The 25,799-nt window shown below is 44.6% G+C and overlaps 1 protein-coding gene across 4 annotated transcripts in view; it reads left to right on the top strand.

The window, feature by feature from the left end:
- The window catches only part of tspan9a (tetraspanin 9a), a 166,939-nt gene that overhangs the window by 10,151 nt on the left and 130,989 nt on the right, over nucleotides 1–25,799 (top strand). Inside the window, exons 2-3 of one of the 4 annotated variants that reach the window (XM_086208155.1) lie at nucleotides 10,538–10,636; nucleotides 16,943–16,999. The exons of 1 other annotated variant lie outside the window; for it this stretch is intronic. The gene's annotated coding sequence lies outside the window, so the exon portion shown is untranslated. Of the gene's footprint in view, nucleotides 1–8,716; nucleotides 8,937–10,537; nucleotides 10,637–16,942; nucleotides 17,000–25,799 lie in introns of those variants that run through there. 2 more of the 4 variants (XM_086208154.1, XM_086208153.1) reach the window with 2 other exon arrangements.

Here is a 25,799-nt window from a genome sequence, read left to right as displayed (position 1 = left end):
ATCACTCATCTCAGCTCTCGAGGAGCACCTCAGATAGTCCTCCAGTAACAAACTCATATCCAAACAGGATATGTGCCCTTGATGTGAACTGACAGAATGAGGGAATGAAATGGCGAGGTTCAGCCAGGACTGGATGCTTGTCCCAATAAGATCCCAGTATCAACGGTAGATGGAAATTCACGTACATTTGCATTTTATTTACAACATTTTTCTGAAATTTCTGTTAAAAAGTGCAAGATTAAAGAAGTGGATGAATCGGTCTGATATCAGGTGATATAATGTCTGGGAGAGATCATTCTGCCACGCTTGCTCACTCATCCCTGTGTTGATGGCGATCAGCACCTCGGATGACCAGCATTGCTGCATTTGGCAGAGCCACCTTAGTATCCATGAACACCGCAATCCAGTCAGGAACATGTTTGGTGGCCTGGCCTCTCAGGGCCTCACACAGAGACCTGTCAGATCTGGGATGCTCTGTTACAGTTTTTCACAAACAGATTCAAATAAGATGAAGTATTCATCATTTTTTCTAGATACTTACTAGATCCTACTTAGAGAAGTCACGCAATAAAAGGGATGAGTTCCACTTCAGTGCTGTAGAGTGTCAGTGGTCATAGAAACCCATTCAGTGGTGTATTTGTGCATGTAAGAAAACCCTAACACAGCAAATAAAAGCACGTGTTTTAACCCCTTAAGGATCACAGCATTTTTCAGTGATTTTGTTAAAACGCCATGCCAACATTCAAAGCAGCACAGTTGCCACATCGTTTAAGACTCAGATGTGTTCTTGGTCTCTTTGGAAAGGCAACATTCTCCCATTCTCCAGTGTCTTTGTGATTCTGTGATTTACTGACAAGGAGATACAGTGGTTAGAATAAAGGGTTTTTAGTTCCGCCCAACTAATCTGTCTGAATGGTGACTAGGGAAAACTAGGTCCATGACCTTCTGGGGGGAACAGGCATCACTAGTCCACAGACACAGGTCCTGCCTTCGCACAGTCCAAATCTGAAGTCAGAATGTCAAAAAATGACCTGTACACAGTGTTTGGCACACATAAAGTCGTAGGCGTTGTCCTTGGGTCCTATTTGGAGACCCCAGAAGGACATCCGGTTACCCAAACACAATAACATCAGCTCCTTTGCAAACAAAAACAATCTTGGTTTCGCTGGAGCATCCAGGCATCTCATGTGCAACAATAAAAATATATAACAATAATAGAACAAATAGAGAACAATAAAGCAAATCATTATCATCAACAACATAAAAAAAATATAAAAATGTAAAAGTGTTAAATTGTTCTGTATTCTCAATTGAAATTGAATGACTGACAATAACAACTGTGTGGCTGTTTCAGCCTCTCTGTCCCACTCACACACTTGGACATACAGTAGATACAAGTGCCCCTCCCCCCTCTCACGCAGCTAATTCACACATTCCTCATGCAAATCGGGCTGCTGACTGGCTGGCATAAGTAAAGAGAAGTATAACAATAGCATGCCTATTATTTATTGTTTGTACGTGAACGTGCATCTGGAACAACTGGATCAGTACTCACCGCTCCATGTGTGGGTCCACTCCTGCAAAAAACTGCTCGATGTCTTCGCGGTCATCCACAGGCTCCTCGTCCGAGTGACTGGGTCGGACGACTGAAGCACCATGTCAGCCGCTTCCTCTGCCAAAATCACTTACTGGCCATCTTTTCCCTCGCTCTCTTGCTTCACCCAGATCAACCACTACAGCGCTGCTTTACGCAGGCAAGCTAACCTTACACAGGGCGAGTACGCAGGCGCCTCGTTGTTGCCTGCCAAACTTGATACCGTCATGCAAGGCTCAGTGTTTTTCACCTGTTTATTGGCTAAAAGAGTATCTACTTTTCATTGGGAAAAAATCTCATAGGCAGGCGTGAGAGTCAATCAAATGACGCATGGTCCGTTCTGTAAACTGGAGCCTGGTTGGGGTTTCAGACTAGGGCTGAATGATTAATTGTTTTGAAACCAAAATCACGTGTGAAAAAACGCGATTTCGGATTCAAAACGCGATTTGTGAATTGCAACGGCCGCGATTTTTGTTTTTTATATTTTCAATCTTAATATTCAGTCGAAGTGAGTCTGATCCAGTGTTTATGACACTGCAACAATTGCCATCCTACTTGAGCCACAGTCGTGCTCACCAATCACAAGTGCTGCTCTCTATTCTGACCAATCTGAGGTGTCTGTTCAATAACAAGGTAACGCTTTATGTTAACTCAGCGTTGCAACAGTAGCAAGCATTGCGTCTTCAGCAGAGCTTGAAAGAAGAAACTCCCCCTGATTTAATCCGAAAAAAAGCAAGCACTTCGATTTTATGGGATTATTTTGGGTACGAAACCACCGACATCCAACCAAAGAACGTTTTGTGCAGGACCTGTCGGCGTAAAGTCGCTACATCCCGAGGCAACACCAAAAACCTCCGTCAGCATTTATACAACAAAATCGTTCAGCCCTAGTTTCAGCGCTGCAGCTCAAAAACCCAGGCGCTGATTGGCTCGTGTGTGATATATTTGTTTTCAGTAGGACTTCACCATGACCAAACAAGGTGTGTCGCATGGACTAAATGAATACCGGCGGCTCTGTATGATTATATAGGGGATGCTAGCTGTAACGCTCAGGACACTGTGCTACACAGCTGTCTCAAGTAAAACATGGATTACGCTGGAAATTACAGAATGTTGGAAATCCTTTAAGATGCCACATCTAAGGACACTTAGTGACTTATTGAACAGCAGCCTGTTTTAAAATGTGGGTGATGATGAAGTTGGCAGCACAAAGTTGGTATGTAGGTATTTTCCTTCGCGTGCTGTCTGCCTAGCAACAGTCGAACTCAGCTGCAGCTACAAGTAAATTTATTCATCGTGCTACTTAATCGTTATACCTCGTTCGAAACCTGGTGGTCTAACATGACCAGATATGTTGTTGTATGCCCTTGAAAAGCCGTCTAAATACCGTAGTTGTTACCGGTGACAGGTAAGCTGCATCTTAAGGGGTTAAAGTCAGAGTTGGACTGTCTGGATGACATTTCCTTTACATTCTCACCTGTCTGAAAGGTGCTGGAGCATGTGTGAGTTTAACACACACACACACACACACACACACACACACACACACACACACACACACACACACACACACCTGCCATCATGAATTTTTTTTCAATACAAGTCTAAGTGGAATTGAAAATCAAAAAGCCCATGGATCACTTGTGGTGCACAGTGACCAGGGAACATGCAGTGTTTGACGTTGTGTAGCTTTGGATGCTACATCCCAAACATTTGATGTCCATCTGGGATCTTTAACTGCATCAGTAAAACGGAACATTTGGCAGTGCAGTGAAATGTTGTCCTTGCAGCGTGTTGGCAAGCGTGCAGAGAAGCAATCACTTGTTTTTATCATAAAGTTGAATTTTAGATTTTTATCAAAAACATTTGTTCTACTGCTTGTGCAATATTCAATAGTGATTATAGATTTTGCATCAAGAGCATTATTGATTTGCAGTCTGAAAACTATAGTGGGTAACCTAATAAACAGCTATGTAAAAATCATGAACAATTCCACAAGACTCTTTTAAGGATGCCCCGATTCTGACAGAAGGAAAACGTTTTGTGAGAGGATGAAGAGACAAAGTCTCGACGCATTCATCACACAGGAACTTTTATATACGCAGTGAGATTCATTAGGAAGTGAATGCATGACGTATAGCTGACCGATTCCCTAAATAATAACTGAACAATAATAAAAGAAAGACCCATTTAAAACCAGTATATCACCAGCAAGAGTTCAATTGCCATGGTGAGGTCTCAGCCCGAGAAGCACTAGGCTGTGTGGTGGTGCACAGAGGTGCTTTTGAGTGAAGCACTGGCACGAAGCTGGAGGAGTCGGGCTCTGCCTTTCCAATGAGGCTCCCTTGTGTACAATTAATCACAGCGGGTCCAAAGCTGCTAGCAAACGACTGTTTGAGGATCTTTTCCCAAGTATACCGAGAAGTATTGAGAGACCAGACGAGGCCAACCACAGGGAGAGATGAGAAAAATGTGCCACTCTTAGTTACTCTCCTATTTATCTGCCACAGAATATCACATTTTCTACCACCAAGATTGAACTTTACAGTCAAATACAAAGTTGCATCAGGCCTTAAATATTAAAGGCATCATTTGCTGGTACTTGAAATAATCAAGTAGAGATGAGTTTCACTGCAAAAACCAAACTTCAGTATTTGATCTGCACTTAAATTTTCATTTATGCAGGACCCAGGGGCCTCTGGTACTGGGGGCCTCCAAACTCCAACTGTAGCTTCCAGCCTTTACTGAAAGAAAGAAAAACAAATAATAAACTGCCTGCTTTTATGTGTGTTGAAATATGAAAAGACAATTCTGAGTTATTTATCTTTATAATCAAAGTTTTTGATAGCTTTGTTGCTTCTGCTGTGTTTGTGAGGAGGAGGATGATGATGATGTGTCAAGCGAGAGTGGGAAGATGATTGGATTGTCAGAAAATGGATTTTTAAGAAAAGGTGGAATATTTAGGCACCAAAAATGAAGGTGAAGAGATAAAAGGACAACAGGGAGTTATTATTCGTAGTTATTAGATCGGTGAACACAGAAACCACCCGTGCCACCCTGGGATCTAATCATTAAAACAAACGCCTGTTCAAGCCTCAGTCTAAAATCTTGACCGGCACCTGTAACAACAATATGAGCCTTTCATAGGCACAATGATTTTTCATGCTGAACGCATTGTAGTTAGCCATTCATGTTGTTACATTCAAGAACTGAGAGAAGCAATTTTCTCATGGAACAAATTGCAATGATGTAACTATGCAGTCGCCTCAGAAAAGCTTGGTGCCAACCACAACCTGCTAGTTGAGGAAAACGCTGCTGCACGTGTGTGAGTCCTGTGTGACAGGTGGTTTCTACAGGTGCCTTCGTTCAGGTTCACAGGATCGTTGTGGTCGTCCTCCGCTTATCCGGTTGGTGAGGGTCACGGGGGCAGCAGCCTCAGCAAGAAGTATCCGTGATCTTGTTCTTTCGGTCATTACCCAAAGCTCGTGACCGTAGGTGAGGGTTGGAACGGCGATTGGCCGGTAAATCGTGAGCCTTGCCTTTTGGCTAAGCTCCCTCTTTACCACGATGGACTGGTTTAGCACCTGCATCGCCCCTCTTATCCTTCTTCATTAATGTTTATAAGTGTTTTTGTGTGAGACTTTTTATTATAATCATACCAATAATAATTTAGTCCAAACCAGAAACATCTGTAGCTTCCATCCATGCTCCGTTGTTTTTTTGTATGTTTTTGATTAAGAAACAGAGCGTTTGCAAAGAAATGATTCACCACCAACTGAAGGAATCTGAGCTTAATGGCTGACGTGGTTATCCTGCGGACGGCTGGAGAAACATCCTGTCCTGAGCTCATTTGTGAACGTGCCTGTCCTGTAGCCTCTGACCTCAGAATCAGGAGTCATGACACTTCAAGCAGTAGGTGAAAGTTCATTGTCCTTTTCAATGTCAGAACCTGGCCTTGGTGCGGTACTTGGACCGTGTGGTAAAACTGCAGTTTCTCGTAGTCTGCATCTTTTTTCTCTCTGTCACTATGATCTACAAGCCAGCATCTTCCTGCCGTTATTACACAAAAGCTATTCGCAACATTCATTGTTACCCATTAGCTGCATATTAAACCAAACAGGAAGTTTGATTATTTGGTTGTTTGGCTACTTGGAGGTTCTTCCCTCTAAAACGCCATGTACTGAGCCCTTCATTTGTGTGTTTGGATCAGATCATTTAGATTTAGATCATTTTGAAGACAATCAAGAATAAGATATAAGAAACTTCTCCAATTTCTGTTGGGCCTTATCAACATAACTTGTTCTAATCGGTTTGGGCCCTTCATGTGCCAGTGGTGGTAAGAGGGGATCGATGCTTTGTCTGTCCTTAAGGTGCTCCACTAAATATATTTGTGGTGTTGGCATGTTTTCATAGCTTGCATACAGACTTGCCTCTTTCCTCCGCCCCTCCATGATCCTTCAGCTCAAATGCTACTTATTTAGACAGCCCTGCTTCAAAGCCCTTTGAGACAAACTGTTTGTGGAAACAGGCTATTCAAATAAAATTGCCTTGCCTTGCCTGCTGCTGTTGTCTGTGCCCATCCAGAACTCTGCTCCGCCTCAGACGAGTGACGATAAAGTACAGCACCTTGAGTGAGAGAGACGGCTGGACGGAGCTATTTCAGGACAGCGCTGCAGTGGTGTGTGTGTGTGTGTGTGTGTGTGTGTGTGTGTTGATTATTGGTATTGCTTGATATTTGTAGAATCTGCAGTAATTATAAAAACAGAATTATTAATGACACAAGAGGAAATCCTGAAAAAGTTTGAGATCGCTTCCAGAAACATGGCTTTGCTAGAAACAGTCAATACAGTCGTGTCATGTCGAAAATTTGGGGCGCTTTCTCACCTTCCTCGTTTGGTCCGGACTTTCAGACTTTCCAGATTGTCCGGAACAAATTCACAGATGTGAAAGCTCCACCGGACCACGGTCCGGACCAAGGACTGAGTCTTTGGTCCTGCCTCAGGAGGTGGTCTCAGTCCGGATTATCTTGGTCCAAAGTCCGCTGCTGTGTAATGTGAAAGCATTTTTCAGACTATCGGACCAAAAGCAGGATACACATCATATTTAAACGTCTCGAAAAAAGCATAAAGCAAAGATGAGCCGTGGTAAAGGACGAAATAAAAAAGGAACTGGAGAAGACCCACCGGAACTCTGAGACGTTTCGTGTTTTTTCGGAGAGGATGGGGGGGGGGGGTGACAGAACAGCGGAGCAATGTCACCTAAAAATGAAAAAGTTGAGGCAGGCATACAACAAGGCGCGCGATGCCATAAGCAAGAGTGGGGCGTCTACCAACGACAAAGTGAATCCACGGCTCCATGGCTGATGGTAACTTCTTTGCTGCGACCAAAACAAATACACCGCCAGAGCACTTCCGACGCGGTAACGTCAGACGCACGCTCATCCACAAGCCAATCAGTGACAGGCGCAGACCTTGCAGTTAATGGTGTCATGACGTACGTAGCTCCTTTGGTCCGCTTTCATAATAGCAGTGAGAAAGCGAACTTTACTGGACTATATGAAAACTATGTAACAACAAAAAAGTCCGGACCTTGGACCAGACCATTAGGTGAGAGAGCGCTCTTGGTCTCTACCGCCTTCTTCAGCTGCACCCTGATCCACTTTAGCTGAATGTAGCTTTATTGTCCAAAACCTGGTGACCTGATGAAGACCTGAAATACCTTAATGGCATTTTGAGAAGCCATACAGAACATTTCAATAGCAACACACGCAGCATTTGTGTCCGTTAATTGCAGTTATTGACAGTTTGTTGTTGATTTGTAGTTGACACAATAGAGAAGACAAAATCTCTTGTTTGCATTTGTGTTGAGCATCCAAATCTTGGGATGAGAGTGCTATTTTATAAAGTCTAGATTGAGGGCTGTGAACCAGAGAGTCGTCTTGAATAACTGGCGCTTTCCTCACATTGTTGTTGCTAAATGAGAATCTTCAGCTGAGCATGTAGGGATATGGCAAACAAAACAGATATAGTTCAGCAAATAGCACATTTAATGCTGGAGCCAGACAAGCTGGGCTTGTGCTGTTGTGTTGAGGTTTCTCCGAGGGCGTTAACAGCATCTCCCATCAACATCAACATGGCGTTTGGCGTTCTGGGTTAATAAATGACTCAAACTATGTGACACTTTGATGAAAGCAGATTATTTTTGATTGTTTGTTTTTTCAAAACGAGTTTTTTTTTTTTTTTGTGGATATTGTTGGACTGACTCCTGCTGCGAATGAAACCCTAAAATGTGAAAAGTCACCCAACAAATATAAACGGGCACGATTCTGTCACAGGGTGAGCTTCTGCACTAAATAAGGACAGAGATGAACGATCTAATGCTGGTGATGAGGTCCTCTTTCATGATTCGTTCAAGGAGAAATCTGGGATTTTTCAACCTGGGATCCATTTAGCTCTATCTGAGTCAAAATGAAGGGATTGGGACCAAAACGAAATGGATTGTTCCAAAATATTTCGAACATCGCTTTGTTTGAAATTTTTGTTTCATGTGGCCAGAATAAAGTAGACGAGACCGCCTTCAACACCCAGAGTCAGCCTCGAGTGACAGAACGCACAAACCAAGAAATCAAACAGGCCTTTAGCAATGATTTAAACCTGATTTTATTTTTCATTGGAAAATCAATATGATAGTAAAGCAACACAATTTTTTTTAATAAATTTCTTTCTTGTACTTTGTACAATTTCTGGAAAGAGACTATTATTTGGTACTTAGGCTCATTAATATGGTTAGTATAATAACATAATAAACCCATTATCACATAATACCTGTAGAATATACATAGTATATTATTTAAAACTTCATTCTACATCTTTCATAAAGACGTGATGACAATGTTGCTGTAAGCATCGCTATTATTACTAAAAACTGCGATGTGAGGCTCCTTTCACACGCCTGCAGGGAGCTGCTGTTGCTGAGAGGTGTACGATGCACACAGGGGGTCCTTGTTCTTCGGTTCTGGCCCGCGGTTGGCTTGGCGCTGGTTGAAATGTTGCAGTGTGCTTGACCCATGAATCCCTCCCCTCCTTCTCTCTTGCCTTCTCCGCACAACTGCTGGAGGGTGGTGGCAGGGACACCTCGGCTGAGCTTGTTTGTCATGTGCATTCACACTTTGTGAGAGACCCCATTTAACTTGCAGAGCAGATGGACCCAGAGCATGCATGCTGAGCAGCCTGGCAGATTCTCAGCCCGCTCAGAAGAGCTTCCTCAGGTCGACAGTTGAGGCTACAAATGGGACAAGGGGAACTGTGGCAATCAATTCAATGCAGATGTGAGGACACTTGAGGTAAAGAAGGACTTCTGCTTAAGTTTAATATTTTTCTGAGAAGTGAAGAATGTGTTGGCGCCGCAGGACATTAAGGGTGGTGGTCTGGTTTTTGGCTGTCCCACTGTTCCGACTGACCACGGTGACCTTACCAAAGGATGTTCTCAGCTGTGAGAGTGACGCTGAGACTGCTGGTTTTAGTTCTGACTCTTGCAGCCCACATGGGATGAGACCTCCTCGCCTGGCTCTTGTCAGAATCTTGAGGCAGCTCAGTGAAAAAAAAATCAGTGTGTTCTAACTTAACTTCCTTAGGTCACCCGTGGTGATGAATTCCTCCCAGGAACACTCCAGTACACTTGCAGGAATTCAGACTGACTGCCGTGCTGTGCTCCTTTGAATCCCTCGTTGCTGGAGGAAGCCTGTGAGCATGGAACAGCTTGGTGGCAGGCTAGCCCATCTAGTCAGTGAGTATAGGACCATGAAGACTTCGACAGAATTAAAGCACACATCCTTGTCACTTATTCCTTCTGTTTTTCTCACCCCAACTGAGATGGGAGGCCTTAATTATCCCCGTACATCAGGCCTTCCTGCCATGGCACTGCAAGAGCATCTGCTCAAGAATGAATCTTATTGGCTAACGTCTAGATGCCAGGCTTCTCAGGCTCTATGTGACACGATGCAACTGGTGCAGATTATCCTGCAGGAGTACCACTACTGGGAACTGTACCGTACCAGAAAACAGGCCAGGCTTTGTCTCTGTAAAAGAGCAAACATCAGCAATGGACTGCCAGCTGAGCTGTAAAGACACCAAAGTCATCAGCAGGTCAGGCATGTTGTCATGGTATGGAGAGGGCGGCTATGGAATATGGGACGCATATATACAGTATATATATATAATTTCAATACATGTGTACTTCAGCTAGTAGTAATCGCAACAAAAATGTTCCGATGTTTCAGTTTTTTGGGACTATGTTTCATTTTTACTTCTGTTCAAGTCTGTCACTGTGAAGGCGTCTCTAAAGACGGCCACTGACTGTTGTGATGAATGCATTCTTAAATTGCTGGGCTGTCCTGGACATCTGTGCTGAAATGAGTTTGTGGGACTCTTTCACTCTGCGGTGTCCCTCCCTACATGGACCTTCTCACATCATATTGAGTAAGCCAAGTGTGGAGAGAGCATGTGGAGTGAGAAAGTAATGCTGTTTCCCAAGCTGGGGGGGCTTATTTGATGTTATTGGACCAGAACGAGGCCACAAATAAGAGACTAATCTGAATACACAACCTCCGTGTCTCACAGGGGTTTCCTTGATCATTTTACCTAGGGCGCACGTTGCTCAAAAGAATGGCTTCATTGTCAAGAGGTGGCGCACTCCTGGTGTTCCAAACCCACCTTTGGCACAGCTGCCTGTATACTTAAACAGCAGAAACGGTTCTCATGTCTGAAGAAGGAAAGCTTCTAAGCTGTTGGATAGGATTTCTGCAGATGTTTTCACGAACCTGTTTCTCAGTCAAGCTGGAATAACTCCTGCAAGCAGTCATAATTGGTGTCGTGAAAGATGCATCACTGTGCTGAATTTTATCCAGGTTTTTCGCTATTCCTCTCCTGTCTCTGGTTTATACAGGGGACTGTGGTCGGATCTGATCTATGAGAGTGTCTGAGAGAGGTTAGTTCCAACCCTGGTGTATTGCTGACAGAAGGATGCTGACACAGAGGCTTGTTGGTGAGTGGTTTTCAACAACTGCCCCTCCCGGGTAAACACAGTGTCATAATCATTGCTCGACTCACGATAAGGCTGCTCTGGGTTCAGGTCAGTGCCTGAAACGATCACCTTCAGTTTTCGTCAGTGTGCATAAATGAGCCCGTTTGCTGCAGGTTTAACATCTGGGGCTGTTCTCAAGTGCTAATGTGATGCCCTACGTTGGCTCTCTGAAGCAAACAAAACAAAACCAAACAACAAACAACAGAGAAATAAAAGTCATATGACACCAACTGATTTATTCACTGTGTCCATGCAGAATAACGGCACCGCTGTCAAGTCCTGTACCTGGCACAGGCAGCTCTCTCCCTCTCCCTCTTTCTCTCTCTCTCTCTCTCTCTCTCTCTCTCTCTCTCTGTCTCTGTCTATGAATGCCTGTTCAAAGAGCAAAGTTAGTTGGAATGTAAGTTTCAAAATTGTGTGACTTATTCTGTTCTTGCATTTCAGTCGGGGGCCGTTGGGAGAGGATTTCAGGAGATAATGGACTAAGACTGCCTGTTTTCCCTTGTACTTGCCAGATATGGTATTTAATATACATGCAGTGCCATCTGTCTGCCTCACAGTGCTCTCATACTGCAGCTACAGAGAGAGAGAGAGAGAGAGAGAACTTCATACATCAAGTCACAATACAGTGAGCACAGAAGCATCAGCACTTCTTGGCAGTGTACTGTAGTTGTGTGATTCCTTATAAATGTATAAAAACATGACATCTGCTTCGTCAGAAGTCCTCAAAAACTCCAAATCAACCTGTGGCTCCATCTGTGGATGGATGAGCAGTGCTAGTTCAGTGCTCCTGGCCAAGTGCCTGCACACTACCATGGGTCTCTGCTGAACACGCCTCCTCCTGAGCGGCACGTATAGTTTCTCTCCGTCAGGTTCTTGCCTGGACAATTTCTCAGTTTCAGCAAAGTGCAGCTGCTGTCAATTAGCTACTTTTCCAAAAGAAGGTTTTGAATTCTTTTCTGTTGTTGATTTTTCTGTCATGTTTTATCCAAACATGTTCTTCTTATTATGAGAGGCTGTTTTTTTTAAATAACAAAACAACTTAGCTAAAGATATCACCAAAATATACTGGCTATATTCATCAGAGTAAATAATACTTCTCCCCACCAAGGACGTCATGGTTCGCTGGTGCTTGTTTTCCTGTTGGTGCTGCAGCAGAATTCTGCCAAAACCATGAGGTCGTTATGAGGGGCTCGTTCCTCCGCATGTATTTGCTCCCTGCTCCATCTCAGCAGACAGTTAACAGTGTGCGAGGAGCATGTGAGGATGCTGCTGATGAGCACAAGAGAATTGGTCACTATTTGAGAGTCCCAGATGAAGGGACCCTCCACTTGCAGTCTGCAAAGAGTGGCTGGCCTCTCAGGGGTCCAGAGGGAAGGCGCGCTTCCACCTATCTAAATGTAAGCTTGTGTATCCGGTGCTTATCAGGCCAGGACTTGGAGGATCAGCAGAGCTCAAGACCCTGCTGGAGCACATGGATCCTCTTTGAAATGGTATTTCTGAAGATGCACAGCTACAGTTCGTCTTCATGTAGAGCAGTACGCCCAGAAGAGGATGCAGTGTGGCACCAGGACTGCGTTGTTAATATGATATTATAAGTATATATACAGTATTTATATGTTAATTATTCAGACCCTTGAAAAGTGTTTGTGCAGACGTTATACTGGTCCAGCTGCCCGAGCGTGGTTGACGTGTGAAGCTGAGCATTTAGGAGCAAGCTATTACATTAAGATGTCAGACCTCATAAGGAGGAAGAGGGACAATAATTGATTTGTCAGAAGCAGATTTCCAGTCATGGGTTGTTTGCACATTCCATTAACATATCTGGAGATAATTTCATCTCCCATTAGTGTGTGTGTGTGTGTGTGTTACAGAAGGTCAGAGGTTGCTTTGACTTCTGGGTTTGGAAGCTGATAGAATATGTGACAAGTAACATAGAGGATCTCGTTTGTTACTTCATACAAATTACAAAATTAACGCTTAAAGACAAAACATGGCATTCCAATTTCCACGACCTGCAATATCTACACACCGATGTTAGGTACTGCTGAATGTAGGAAAGCGCTGCATTTTTTTGGAGTCCTCTCTTGTTGAACAGAGGTTGGTTGATGAAGGTCTTCATTAAACGGCGTCTGTTCCAGCAGAAATGTGTTGTGAACAATCTGTGTTTTTCACCCTTTCGCTCTTAATCCACATGTGGCTACAATAGACAAGCTTTGCTGCTCGATCAAAGGAGGCATGTGTTGTGATTGGATGGCTAAAGTTGCTGTGGAGGTCCTCTGGTTGCAGGGTCAAAGAAAGTTCCCTGTTTCTTATGTAAGTGCTCGTCTGCTCATGTGAGTGCTAAAAGCTGGCAAGTCTTTTCACTGACATACAATTGTCGCAGTTGTTCATTCAAAGATGTGTGCATGTGTGTGTCCAATAGCCTCACTGGGTGATGGCGGTGTGTCATTAAAATGAAATGACTTTGTTAGTCTCTGTCACACACACACACACAGCAGCTGAGATTGTTTGCCGTTTCCCTTGTAGATCTCCATCTGGAGCAGAACAATTGGCTGTTTGACATGGAAGCAAGAACACACAAAATAAGTGTTCAGTCATTCTGTAACTGTTTGTCACTTTACCACATACATTATACAGTCGTTCATCATGTGATCATATTTGATGAAGTTACAGTATGAATGGGGTTTTATCTGCCCTGATTCAGTCTTCCTGTTTGGAATGGGGTCTCTTCCTGGGGCGAGAGAGCTGTCTGGCCCAGGCCGCTCTGCTCTGCTCTGCTTTCTTGGGGTAAAATTCCAGACCTGATAGCCTCAGACATGCAGGCTGGCCTGCGGGCACCGAGGCTCAGGCAGGTAGTGCCGCTGATAATTTAGTCAGTGGCAGAAAATAAACTCAACAGCTAGTTAGAAAGGCGAAGAGACGTAAACAGGCAGAGAGATGTTTGTTTCCTTAATCTGTTGTGACCACAAGCCTGCATTTAACAATGAGGACCCCCCCCCCCCCCACACACACACACACACACACACACACAGCAGTCTGCTGAAGGGGGGAAGGAAACAGTGGTGAAAGGGAAATGCCGCTATATTTTTCCAGTAGGTGACCATTGTAGCATTTGAATGGAAGTGTGCTGATGCGTTATACACTCCACTGAACAGTCTTTGCCACTAAAACATCAGACCAGCAAGCAACACCAAGAGCAGCAACAACACACACACACACACACACACACACACAGGGAGTGTGGCTTCTGCTGACCCTGAGCAGGAACATTACCCCACTGTATGTTTGAATACATCATTTTCAATGTCACTTTTCAAGTTTGAACATTTTCTCGTTCTACATCTCATACAGTATAGAACCTCTCAGGCTGCCTATTGTTGTATTGATTATCAATATTGGGTTTATTAAAGCAACAATAAATTGTTTGTTGAAAAAGACTTGCACTTAATGGAGGCAGAGAAGACCTGCGGTTTTAGCTCAGCCCTTATTCCTCAAGTCTCTGGAACTCTGAACACCTCCATGATTTCCGGGGGCATTTCTCCGCTTGCTTTGTTTTCATAAGCCTTCAGGAAACGTGCACAAGGTGCACTGAAGTAGCTGTAAAGCATAAATCGGCCTCCATCAGGTGTTAATGTAACGTGGAGCAGTCTAGCCGGGGGATGCCCCGATTGATCTGAAGCACGTTGGTCCAACAAGCCTTCACTTGTTCCTTACACTACAGGTTTTGCTCCTTGCTCTATAGACACCTCAGTCGTAGGTGAAGTTGTTCCATAAAACCTTGCTCTGTTTTGCAAATTCCAACATCATGGCGACATTGAAAAAAACCTTCACAAACTAAGTATACTTGATGAGCACAGTCTAAAAAGAGGCAGACCCTTGGGAGCGAGACAAGGGAGCAAGGAGAGCCAAGGAGGGAGAGGCATCACTAAAAATACACGGAGAGAACTTCTCACGCTTCTGTCTTTATCACAAGCAGCTGGAGCCTCAAGTGAATATCCCAAAAACCTGCTGCCTCTACTCATTTCTACTGAGAGCAAACCGGAATCCAACATTCTGTTATGAGCCTGTCAGACTGTTATGAACTTGACTTACTCATCTTTGATTAATAAAGATGCACTCGAAAGTCAAACTTCAGCATCAAGGAGAGAGTTCAGATTTGTGATTTGCAGTTGGTAGAGATGTGCTGCAGCTCCTCTGGCGCCGCCAGGGCCATTGTTACCCCGTCACACTTCAGTGTGCACGGTAGCCTTGTATTTAATGCATATGCCATGTGGTTGCTTGACGTGGCCCATTTTTCTTTGATGATGTTGGATATATAAGGATGAACATATCAGCGTTGCAGCGAGAGCAGTTGACTCAGTCCTGCCCCACAGCCTTGACGCTGAGTCAGCCAGTGAGTTCTAAATTAGAAGTTCTTCTCAGAGATCTAATAACTACTGGCAGCAAAAACAAAAGCAAGTGTGCAGGAAGGAAATGTACCTTCTTGAAGCTATTAGTTTTACCACACACTTAAAGCTTTGAAACCACAACATAGAGTGAAAACTAATGGCCCTTTAACGCCAGGAAAAAACTTGATAAATAAATCCCAAGCCACATCTTCTGCTGATGTTCACTCTGTTGCCTCGACTCATTTAGCTCATTTGCGCTCCTTCTTTACTCATTTTTGTTGTTTCTCAGTTCTTTGCAGTCATCTGGTTCACGTCAGAATCCGATATTAAAAGGTTTAGAGAATACCTTCTCTGGTGTGGTAGCCATTAGCCTGCCTGACAGGAAATTCACTGAACACATTTAAAGCTGCAGGTCGTAGACGGGCTGCGTAGTGTCTGAGGCTGCTGCCTCTGGTTTGTGTGTCGGACGCAAGGAAAGCAGGCAGAGGGGCTGTGTGGTCAGAGCCTGTCACAGCTGTCCACGACCCAGGGTTTGTGGTTTAGTCTGAGCTCATAGAGGACTGACTCTGGTCCTGTGTGGACCTGCAGGCACCACAACACAAGAGCTGTTCAGGCCATGTACAAACCAATCGTTATTACGGAGCATTCAAAGTGAGTTGGCTGTACTGAGTCACCATTGTCACTGACCTCACTCTTACTGCTGACTCTGAGCGCTGCTGTCAGTTCAGCCAGGATTCAGAAATGTTTTCTCATCTTTGAACTGAATTGATTCAAGAGCTTTGAATTAGTTCCTCTAATAGATGCCGGTTCCCGGTGAAGCCCGCCTGCCATGCTCCTTCTGTACCTCCTTATTTATGGCACATACTGTGTTTAAGTCATCTGAACATGCCTTAAATACTTGTGTGTGACTGATTATCAGACAGTTGCAGGACATCTGTTGGCTGCTTGGTAATATTTCCCTTCCCCTCAGTGCGTACAATCATCTCCGGTGGGGCAGATTAGGATTGCAGTATCATGTTCAAAAGTGAAACGCAGAAGCCAAACAGTTTTTTTTCCCGGCTTACCTGCTTTCTTGGTTGCCTCTGCTAGGGAGGTCAGTTTCTCTTGGTTCTTAGTCTGTCAGTAGGATTCCACAAAAACTGAGTCCTACTAAACTTGGTGGAGGAGAAAACGGGCCATGAAAGAACCCATCTGCATTACTTTTTGCTCCAGTGCCCTCTGAACATCATCCTGTTTGATCAATCTAAAAACACTCTTACGAGCATTTATTCTTTTCGAGGATATTCAGTGTGCTTGGTATTTTTGAGTAAAATTCGATGGGGAAAAAAAATTGTCAGAAGGAGCCAAAGATCTCCTCTTCAGTGCTACTGACTCTACACATATGATTGCTCTAATACACGTGTGTGTGTGTGTGTGTGTGTGTGTAATCATAACACCATAGTCATGTTTTCACCGAGGAGTTGGTTCATATATCATTCAAAGCCTGATTTATAAAACATCTTCTATCCTAAAATACTGACTGATTAATGGAGCGACAAGGGGATATTTCCTCATCTTCATTTTCAAACCCGATTTCAGAAAACGTAGAATGAATAAGAAGGTTAAGAACCCAGTAACTGAGGATGTTTCATGTTGCTATTGCTTCCAATTGAAAGGAATTATGTGGAAGTGCTCACATGAATATGCAGCCAGCCACCTGACATGAACGGTTTCACCTGCCTGTATGTAGCTTTCACAGTTCTGTCACGTCGCCAAACGTCTACGTTGGAACAGACATCTCTCTCGCTGCATTTCTGCTCTGTGAGTTTTTCCAATTAGGAGTTGATTCAATCTGAGGAGCTGATCTTTGTCCTGTTTTTCTTCCTCTCTTTGACAGGCTGTCACATACGAGCCGGAGAGTCTGCTGCCTCGGCTTCCAACCACATCTGAGCTGGTGAGACTATGCTGCGATCCACGCTGCTTGTTTTGAGTTTCAGCCACAGGATGGACTAATTCTGTCTTGACCCTATCGAACTGCCATCATTGTTAAGAATTTGTTTGTTTGAAAAAGATTTCAGCCACTTTGTATTACTGGCTGAGGGAAATTAGTTTTTCATTGTCGAAATTTAAAAATCACAGCATCTGATGACTAGATAGATAGATACATAGATACACACACACAACCTGTCAAAAGTTTGGACACACCCACTCATTCAGTGTTTTCTCTTTATTTTTACTACTTTCTACATCATCAGCTCAGTAGAGAGAAATCACCGTCCATCATTACTTTAAGAAGTGAAGGTCAGTCAGTCCAGGAAACTTCAAGAACTTTGAATGTGTCCCAAGTGCAGTCGCAAAAACCACTAAGTGCTAGGGTGAAACCGGCTCACGTGAGGACCGCCTCAGAAAAGGAAGACCAAGGGTCTCTGCTGCAGAGGATCCCAGTTCACCCCAATCACCAGCCTCAGAAATCACCAGTCAACAGCTCCTCAGACTGGAGCCCAGATAAACGCCTCAGAGTTCCAGAAGCAGACACGTCTCTGCACCAACTGTTCAGAGGAGACGGTGCCGATCAGGCCTTTACGGTCCAACAGCTGCTAAGAAAACACAACAAGGAGAAGCAACAAGCAGAGGAGATTTGTTTGGACCAGAAACACAAGGAGTGGACATCAGACCAGTGGACATCTGGGCTTTGGTCTGATGAGTCCACGTTTGAGATCTTTGGCTCCACCCGCCGTGTCTTTGTGTGATACAGGAAAGGTGAAGTGATGGACCCCACTGGCATGGTTCCCACCGTGAAGCATGGAGGAGGAGGTGGGATGTGAGGGGCGGCTTTGCTGGTGACACTGGTGGGGATTTATTCAAAATTGAAGGCCCACTGAACCAGCATGGCTACCGCAGCGTCCTGCAGAGACACGCCATCCCATCCAGTTTGTGTTTAGTTGGACAGTCATTGATTTTTCAACAGGACAACGACCCCAAACACACCTCCGGGTGTGTGAGGGCTGTTTGACCAAGAAGGAGAGTGATGGAGTGCTGTGCCGGGTGACCTGGCCTCCACAGTCACCTGACCTGAACCCAATCCAGATGTTAGGGATGAGATGGACCGCAGAGTGAAGGCCAAAGGACCAACAAGTGCTCAGCACCTCTGGAACTCCTTCAAGAGCGTTGGAGAACAGTTTCAGGAGACGACCTCGTGAAGCTCATGGAGAGAACGGCAGGAGTGAGCAGAGCAGTGATCAAAGCAAAGGGAGGCTGTTTCGAAGAATCTAAGATATAAAACATGTTTGGAGTTATTTCATACTTTCTTGCTTTCTACATCATTCCATGTGAGTTCATTCATAGCTTTGATGCCTTCAGTGAGGATCTACAATGTAAACAGTCATGAAAATAAAGAAAAAAACCTTTAAATGAGCAGGTGAGTCCAAACTTGACTGGTAGTGTACATGAATATTAGTGTATGTATGTACAGGATGTATGCATGGATTTATACACATGTATACACACGTGTATATATTTATGTATCTGTGTGTGTGTGTGTGTGTGTGTGTGTGTAACTGTTTTTGGCATTAAAAAGGGCACAAGCGACAGTCTCCAAATCATATTAGTCTGTAAACTGCGATGATTGAAAAAATTGTTACTAACTACAGCAACTACAGCAACCGCCAAAAAGATGGAAAAGTTCAATCTTCCCAGTGGATAAAGTAACTTTTAGGAAAAGTGATCCAGTCAATTAAAAGTACAGATTGGACTCCTGATGGTCCTAAAAAGGCAGTGCCTCAGTCTGCAAAACAAAAACCTGTGGCCAGTCTGAAAGCGCCAAATGACCCAGACACCATTCAGGCTAGCAGCGTGTGAATTCTCATGGTTGTGTCCTACCACGGTTTGTTCATCCACACAATTCTTCAGCTTTAGAGTTGACACTCTCACTGTTTGTGAGGAGTCTATCACCTCTACAAGAACCTCCCCCAACTCAAATTAATTTTAGCTGAATACAACGATCCGATTCCCTCCGTTTGACAACGTTGTTTTCATTATTACGAAACAGCGATGGCTCTTTTATGACTACTTTGCTTAGTTTGCATAGTAAAGAACATGTTGAGGCTTCGTGGGGAGCGTGTGTATGACTGTGTGAGATGTGCAAACACACTATTGCTGTTTACAGTACTACTTCATGAACAATAGAGCGTGGCTGGACGGCTTCCACATGAATATCAGAAATCTGTTCAGCATTGTAAGAAGTCATAACACATGAACTGTCTGGCCAATGATGAGTGCCTCTGTGCAGTCCAACTGTAAGCCTGTGCTGTGTTCCGCTGTGTTTGGCAAGTCAAAACAGCAACACGGGTCGAAAGATGTGTTTGGGGTGGATTTTGATGTTTGATCCAGTGGAACAGCAGGCATTTTCTGAGTTATCCTTTACAGATTCGAGCCTTGGGATTTAGCTGAGACAGCCTCTTCTGCTACTTCTGCTACTTTCGAACATTAATTGGGCTCAATTAAGACTCAACAGCGACCATTGACTTGTTCATGTCTGAACTACAGGAGCCAAAAGCCACTCTGACAACTGTAGAATCGATTAAATTCCATGGCACTGATTCAAGGAACACAGACCCTGTTTATACTGTGAATAAAGTGTGTAAGAGGAAAAATCAAGACAACGAGCAAACACTTAGAAGCACCAAAGGAATTATGCAGACTGATAAGCGTTGTTGATGAACTCTTCCTGTGTGTGGTGCAGTCCTAATGTGTGTGTGTGTGTGTGGTGGTCAAATATTGACACAGCAGCAGCCTCTGACTAATCTGTTAGTTTGAAAATTAGCAGAGTGCCTCATTATTGTAAAATGACTTGTGACAGCAACCAATTTTGTCAGCAAGTCTGCGACAGAGAGGAACGGAAACGTGTTAACGTGAGATAAGAAGACTTCCTCTGATGATTTCATCACTGCGACTGGACTCACAGCAGTTGTGTTCAGTGACCAGCGTGAACGCTAAACCTTCAGAATTATGATGAAAATTGATGCACACTTTTAAGGTGAGGGGCTTATAGATCAGAAATCAGTGAAATCAAACTCCAGGTAGTACTGGTAGCACCTCCCACTCACTCACTCGTCACTTTTCAGCTCTACTACTACATCTACTACTACTACTCTGGCCACCGTCAGCCTGCTGTTGTGGCACGGCTGAGTGGATGCACCAGGCGTTGCGAGCTGCAGCTCTTCTGCCAGGTGCCTGTAGTTCAAAATGAAGCCGCGGCTTGTCCTTTTTCCGTTTAGAGAAAATAAGATTTTCCACGTAACGATTATTACAACACCTATAATCCATCTGCTGTTTGTCAAAAAGTCTGTTTTTGTGATACCTCCAGCCAAACTGTGGATTAACAGTGGGGTTCCTGGCTGTGACTTCAGTCTGGGCAGCTCCACTGTAATTGTTCAAATTCAAATGCTAATGCTAACCTTACGGAGTGAAAGCACCAGCTACGTGTCTCTTTTTCCTCCTCTTATCCTCCTCCACCAATTTGCTATGTATTTTTGGGCTTTTGACATGTCTATAATGAGAATTCCAACCTACCCTCTTCGTACCTGAGCAGAGTATTACCATCCTTGGTGTGAGTTGTTCAAACAGAAAATTAATTGGTGGGGTTGTTGTTATTTCTGCTGGGGCCTCCGTTCTCACCAGTTTCAAGATGGCAAGGAGGAACAGAGGGGAGGAGAAGTCATGGGTGAGATGGAATCAGGGGGTGTTGTTTTTTTTGATGATTTGCGAAACTGATTTGGGAAAAAAATATGTTTTGCCTAAATTTTCTGAATTATGGAGTCTCAATTTTTAGAATCTCTAATAAAGTTTTCAGAAGGTGATAGGAATGATATAGGACTGGGGATGAGCGGCACCAGCTTCTGTTTGTGGAAAATGGGTTTCTAATCCCGTTTCACTGGTTTTCCAAATGAAGCACATGACTATCTGTGTCAGACGGGCACCTCGAGGAGCGCGGCAGCACAGCGCCGAGGCAGGCAGCTGCTTACTCGTTCTGGGTCACACTGCTAAGGATGAAGTACCCTGTCAGCAGTGAGCAGCCTCTGAGGGCCCTTTGCTCCAGAAACTCTTCTCCGTAACTGTTTGAGCTCGGCTCAAACACAAGAAGGCTTTTCCCAGCACTGAAAGGGAACCAGTTTGGTGCCTGTTCACGAACCTTATTCTGAACTGTTCTGCACAGTCACGCACAATTTATTTGTTCCGATCCCCAATCAGATGAGCCCTGAATATGTCTCATCTGTGACTCCTCCTCTCCCTCTCTCCCTCCGCGCTGTCTCAAACTGGTGAGAATACAGGTCGGGTCAGGAGAGGACCAAGGCTCAGACAGGCTTGGATGGCAGTAGTTAAAGAACATGCACCGACCAGGCCAACAGAGATGTTAATGGTGGGGATGGACAGTCTCGTGAGGCAGTGACCTGCCTCAGTGGCTCTGCAAGTCAGTAGCACAGCGTCTGTGAATTTTCAAAGGTAATAAATGATAAAAGAAATGAAAACTTGGGGTCAACTGTTGCATATTTGCCGTCATATTCTTTTCTGAGGCACGGCAGGCACATTTTTCAGGCAGCTGCAGCTTCTGTTTTAATTTTCTGGTAAGTCTGAGCACCAGTAGTCGTCCATGAGGACAGGCCCGCCTGGACGGACTTATTCTGCTTGGAATTAATGCAAAGTCATAGCTCTTGGTAGTCAGCAGAAAATGCTGAGTCGGAAGGTGGAGGCTCAAATTCAGCATTTTATTATTAAACTTTACTTCTGATATAAATCATTGCTCGCCGCTTTAGTCCTGTAGTGCAACAAGGACAAGAGTTACTGATCCGCTCTCACCATTCAGATTGAATTCCTTCACATGGGATTTCTTAACTATCGGCCTGTCGGATGACGTCCTTTCTACTTGCGATGCTAAGTGGTCTTTGGAAACACCTAATATTATAGCTGGAAACTACATTGCACATGTTCATTTTGTAGTGTGTGTGTGTGTGTGTGTGTGTGTGTTCCTAAGTGCTCTCATGTCTGCAGCTATAACCAGTTGTGGTGGTGATCATTTGGGTCATGCTGTCGTGGTAAATAAGTCCAAGATACAGCGATGGTGCTGAACAGTGCCAGTGTTCCTCAGACCCATCGTCCACCATCACTGGAGCAAATGAGGCGCTGCTAACATTCTTACTTCAGGAGTGCGAGGGGATCTTCAAGCTCTGTTTATCTCCGATTGTGGAAGCTAAATGGGATGGCTACACAAATAACATCCGACCCCCAGGGGGGAATTCTGACTTTTTGAATTAAGAACTTCTCATGCAGTTGCTGGAAAAATTCTGTGTTTATCTGCTTTGGTCACTGCAAACCAAGCTGAGAGATGCACGCTGGAAATTTAGTACACGAATAATGTTCACCTCACTCTGTCCAGCTCACCCTTCTTGTCTCCTGAATGTTTTTTAAATTTCTTAATTTTCTCTGAATACATTTTATTCTTATATCAGCTGCATTTATTTCCAGACAGTTCAAGCTCAGCCAAAATAAAGTGTTGATGGATTTCTGGCAAGACCACTCGGTACACTGTGAAGGGGGGAGTGGGAGCAGGGGAGGGTGGGGGACGTGGAGGTTGAAGGAGAGGGAAAAAGGCACTGTAGTTCACAGCCCCAGATATGTTCCCTCTGTGAACACATCAAAGCCTGGCTTCCCTGCGCTTCACAGCACAGCTCCCGAGCCCCCGTCTTTGATGGCTGTGTTAGCGGACACAACAACACAACACCTTTGCTCTGGTGGGTCATTTGGGTTCAAAGAGGAACCTTACCTTTAATAAAACTGCAAGGGATGCTGCCAAGTTCTGACTTGGCTTTATGAGGCAGTACTTTTAGCTTTGGATTTCAAAACATAAAACTTTCCAGTTGAGGCCTTGGAGTTCAACTTATTAAGGTGGGGTTCCAAATTATGTGACAGCATGAATATTTAAGATCGGTTAATCTACTGCAGGAAGACGTTTGCCTGTAAAAACATCATCCTTCACCGATGCATTGGTAGTTAACATGTACAGTACAGGTAGTACTACAAGTCAACCTCAGGTCAGCAAGTTAGTTGTTAGTGGATGTTGTCAACTTACACAAGCCTCATGTGAAGGGTGTCCCTGCCTCTGTGCACACATCCCTGCTGAGTCTGGTTCAGCTGCTGTCAGCTTCAGTCTCAGGTCCGGCTCAGCGTCCATCCTGCTTCTGGATTTGGTTTTGATCGCAGGAAGTCCAGAGAAGCCTTTTTTCACAGATTTGTTGTTGTTCAAGGAAGGAGAAACCGTGCAGCCTTACCCAATGGCGCAGGATATTCACCGTGTCGCTGCACACAGAAGTCCAACAACGAGTGTTTTGTTAAAGCAGACTGCGACGATTCATCACAAGACGGTTCTATCAGAGGTTCCTGCTCATCAACTGTGAAATCATTGGGTACATCCCAGACTTTAACACTGAGCGGGTGTCTCCTCTGGCTGATTGCTGCAGCCACCACAGGGAAATGTGCACAGAGCTGTTGTCTTATCAAGACGAGGAGCGCCACGATGCTGTCCCTGAGTCCTGCATCCAGGTGCACTCCCTTTTCAGACAGGAACTCTCCTGTCTTAAGTTGTTTTTCAGACAACTCTGTTTTCAGCAGTTTGTCTGTCAGCCCTGGGTGTTTGGCTTAAAGATGACGTCTGAGGTGTTCTGGTTTCATGGATTCACTGCTGAGAACTTCACCTCACACACACACACACACACACACACACACACACACACACACACACACACACACACACACTGGGGCCTCGACTCTTCCTCAGTCCAACTGAATCCAGACTGGAGGTGAGGTGAGTCATGGCCCCTCAGCATTGCTAACGTTAGCAGGAGCAGGTGCTGTGGATGAGCTGCTTCAACAGCCACCAGCACTCATGCTCCGCTCACTGTCGTCAACTTTGGTCTCAACAGTGCTGCTCAAATATTCTCCTGCTCTGCAGGGTCCCTGAATATTTGAGACTTGCATTTTCCTTCGCTCTGGATCTCACCGCGGCAGACGTGGAGCTAGTCATGGATGGGTGACCTGGGAACTGCACGGGCCGTGAATGAAAGTGACCACATAGCGATCAAGTATTACAAGACGGACAAAACTTATTGTGCGTCACAATTCAGTGGACACATTTTCATTGAAAGTATTCACTCTTTTCCTAGTATTCTTTGTTGTATCTTAGGAGCTAGTTTGCGACTTGGTGACACGCAGCAGTTAAGACTATGACTTCATCGTGGTTTGAGTGTTTGATCATTTGGGCAGGTGACAAATGTTTTGGAGAGTAACTGGAATATTCCTGGTATTTTAGTGTAGTTCAGTACTGGTTACTGGGGAATTGTATTACCATAATGGGTGATGCGGTTATTCTACAGTGTCACCTGGCAGGAAGGAGGTCGCCTGCTCTGTGAGGAGGTGGCAGTTCCACCTTCTGCGCGTTTTTCCCGGTGCTCCAGCCCCCAGGCTCAGGCTGGCTCAGGGTCCGGTGATTTTGAGTCGTCTGCCTCTGTGGCGGTCCTGGAATGGGAAAATGTCTCGTGTGTGTCAGAAGTCTGTTGATGATAAGCAGGCCGTTCCACGTCTTGGACCACGCCTGATTTCGGGACATCAAGAAGATCAAACTGCATCAAAGTGTGATTATTTTTTTTTCTTTTCCTCATATGAAACCATGGCGTGTCAAGCCTGCACATCGTCCTTAGTCTTTGAAATACGTCACATGGCTCTGTGCCAGCGACTTCCCATCAGGATCTCGTACATGTATAGTTCTAATTCCATATCTTCAAGTGTGTCTAATGAGCTCTCAGAATGGACACAGATGAGCAGGTATTAATCTTCCACAACTGCTCAGACTAATTTTGCTCTTATCAAATGACTGATTATCTTGCCTGCCCCCCCCCCCCACACACACACACACACACAACTCAAAGGGTTTGCCCTTGAACTAACCCCTGCTGCTCTGACTCAAATTACTGCATGTTTATGGTTGTGGGACTCGAAAACCATTTTGTGGGACACACAACTGTAGGGAGAGACCACTGATAGAAAACCATGTATAAAACACAATGAATGGGCTGAATGAAAGATGAGCAAATTCTGTTGTTAGTTTGTCAGGTGTCTCGTGGGAAATTGTCGATGATTGCTATACTGTGTATTTTTTGAAGACTTTTTGATGCATTATTTCACACCTGAGCTCACTGGAGCACGAGCTATCATGGTTCTCCTTCAAATCATGCTCGGCAGAAGTGGTACCTCATCTGAGCTCCTGATATTTCCTCACTCTGCTTGTGAGCCGGTTCTGGTTGCTCACCATTTAAGCTTGGTCTCCTGTGAGAACCATTCAAATCCCCAGAGACACTGATGAGTGGCTGGAGCGGAAGTCTTAACAATGCCCACATTGCGACAAGCATCTCTCCCCCTCCCTCTGTCTCTCTCTCTCCTGCTCCCCCTCCTTCTCTCTCTGTCAATCTCTCCCTCCCTCTATCTCTCTGTCCCGCTATCTCTCTTTTTCTCCTCCCTTCCTCATCTAACAAAGAGCAACAGCACTGAAATTCATGCTTGCTGTGTCACTGAAGCTGCTTCTCACTGGCCTGGCTGGGAGTTTTGCGAAACATGACCTCATGGCTCTACTGTGTAGAACTGTGTATCTCCATCAGTCATTCAACCAATTCATGTTAAGCGTAACTTCAAATTATATATATATATAT

Source organism: Aulostomus chinensis, chromosome 7 (genome assembly GCF_037954235.1).
Source record: "Aulostomus chinensis isolate RoL2024-O1b breed Wild chromosome 7, RoL_Achi_v1.0, whole genome shotgun sequence".
In the NCBI taxonomy this organism is placed as follows: Eukaryota; Metazoa; Chordata; class Actinopteri; order Syngnathiformes; family Aulostomidae; genus Aulostomus; species Aulostomus chinensis.
This window is presented reverse-complemented; position numbering and strand designations above follow the sequence as displayed.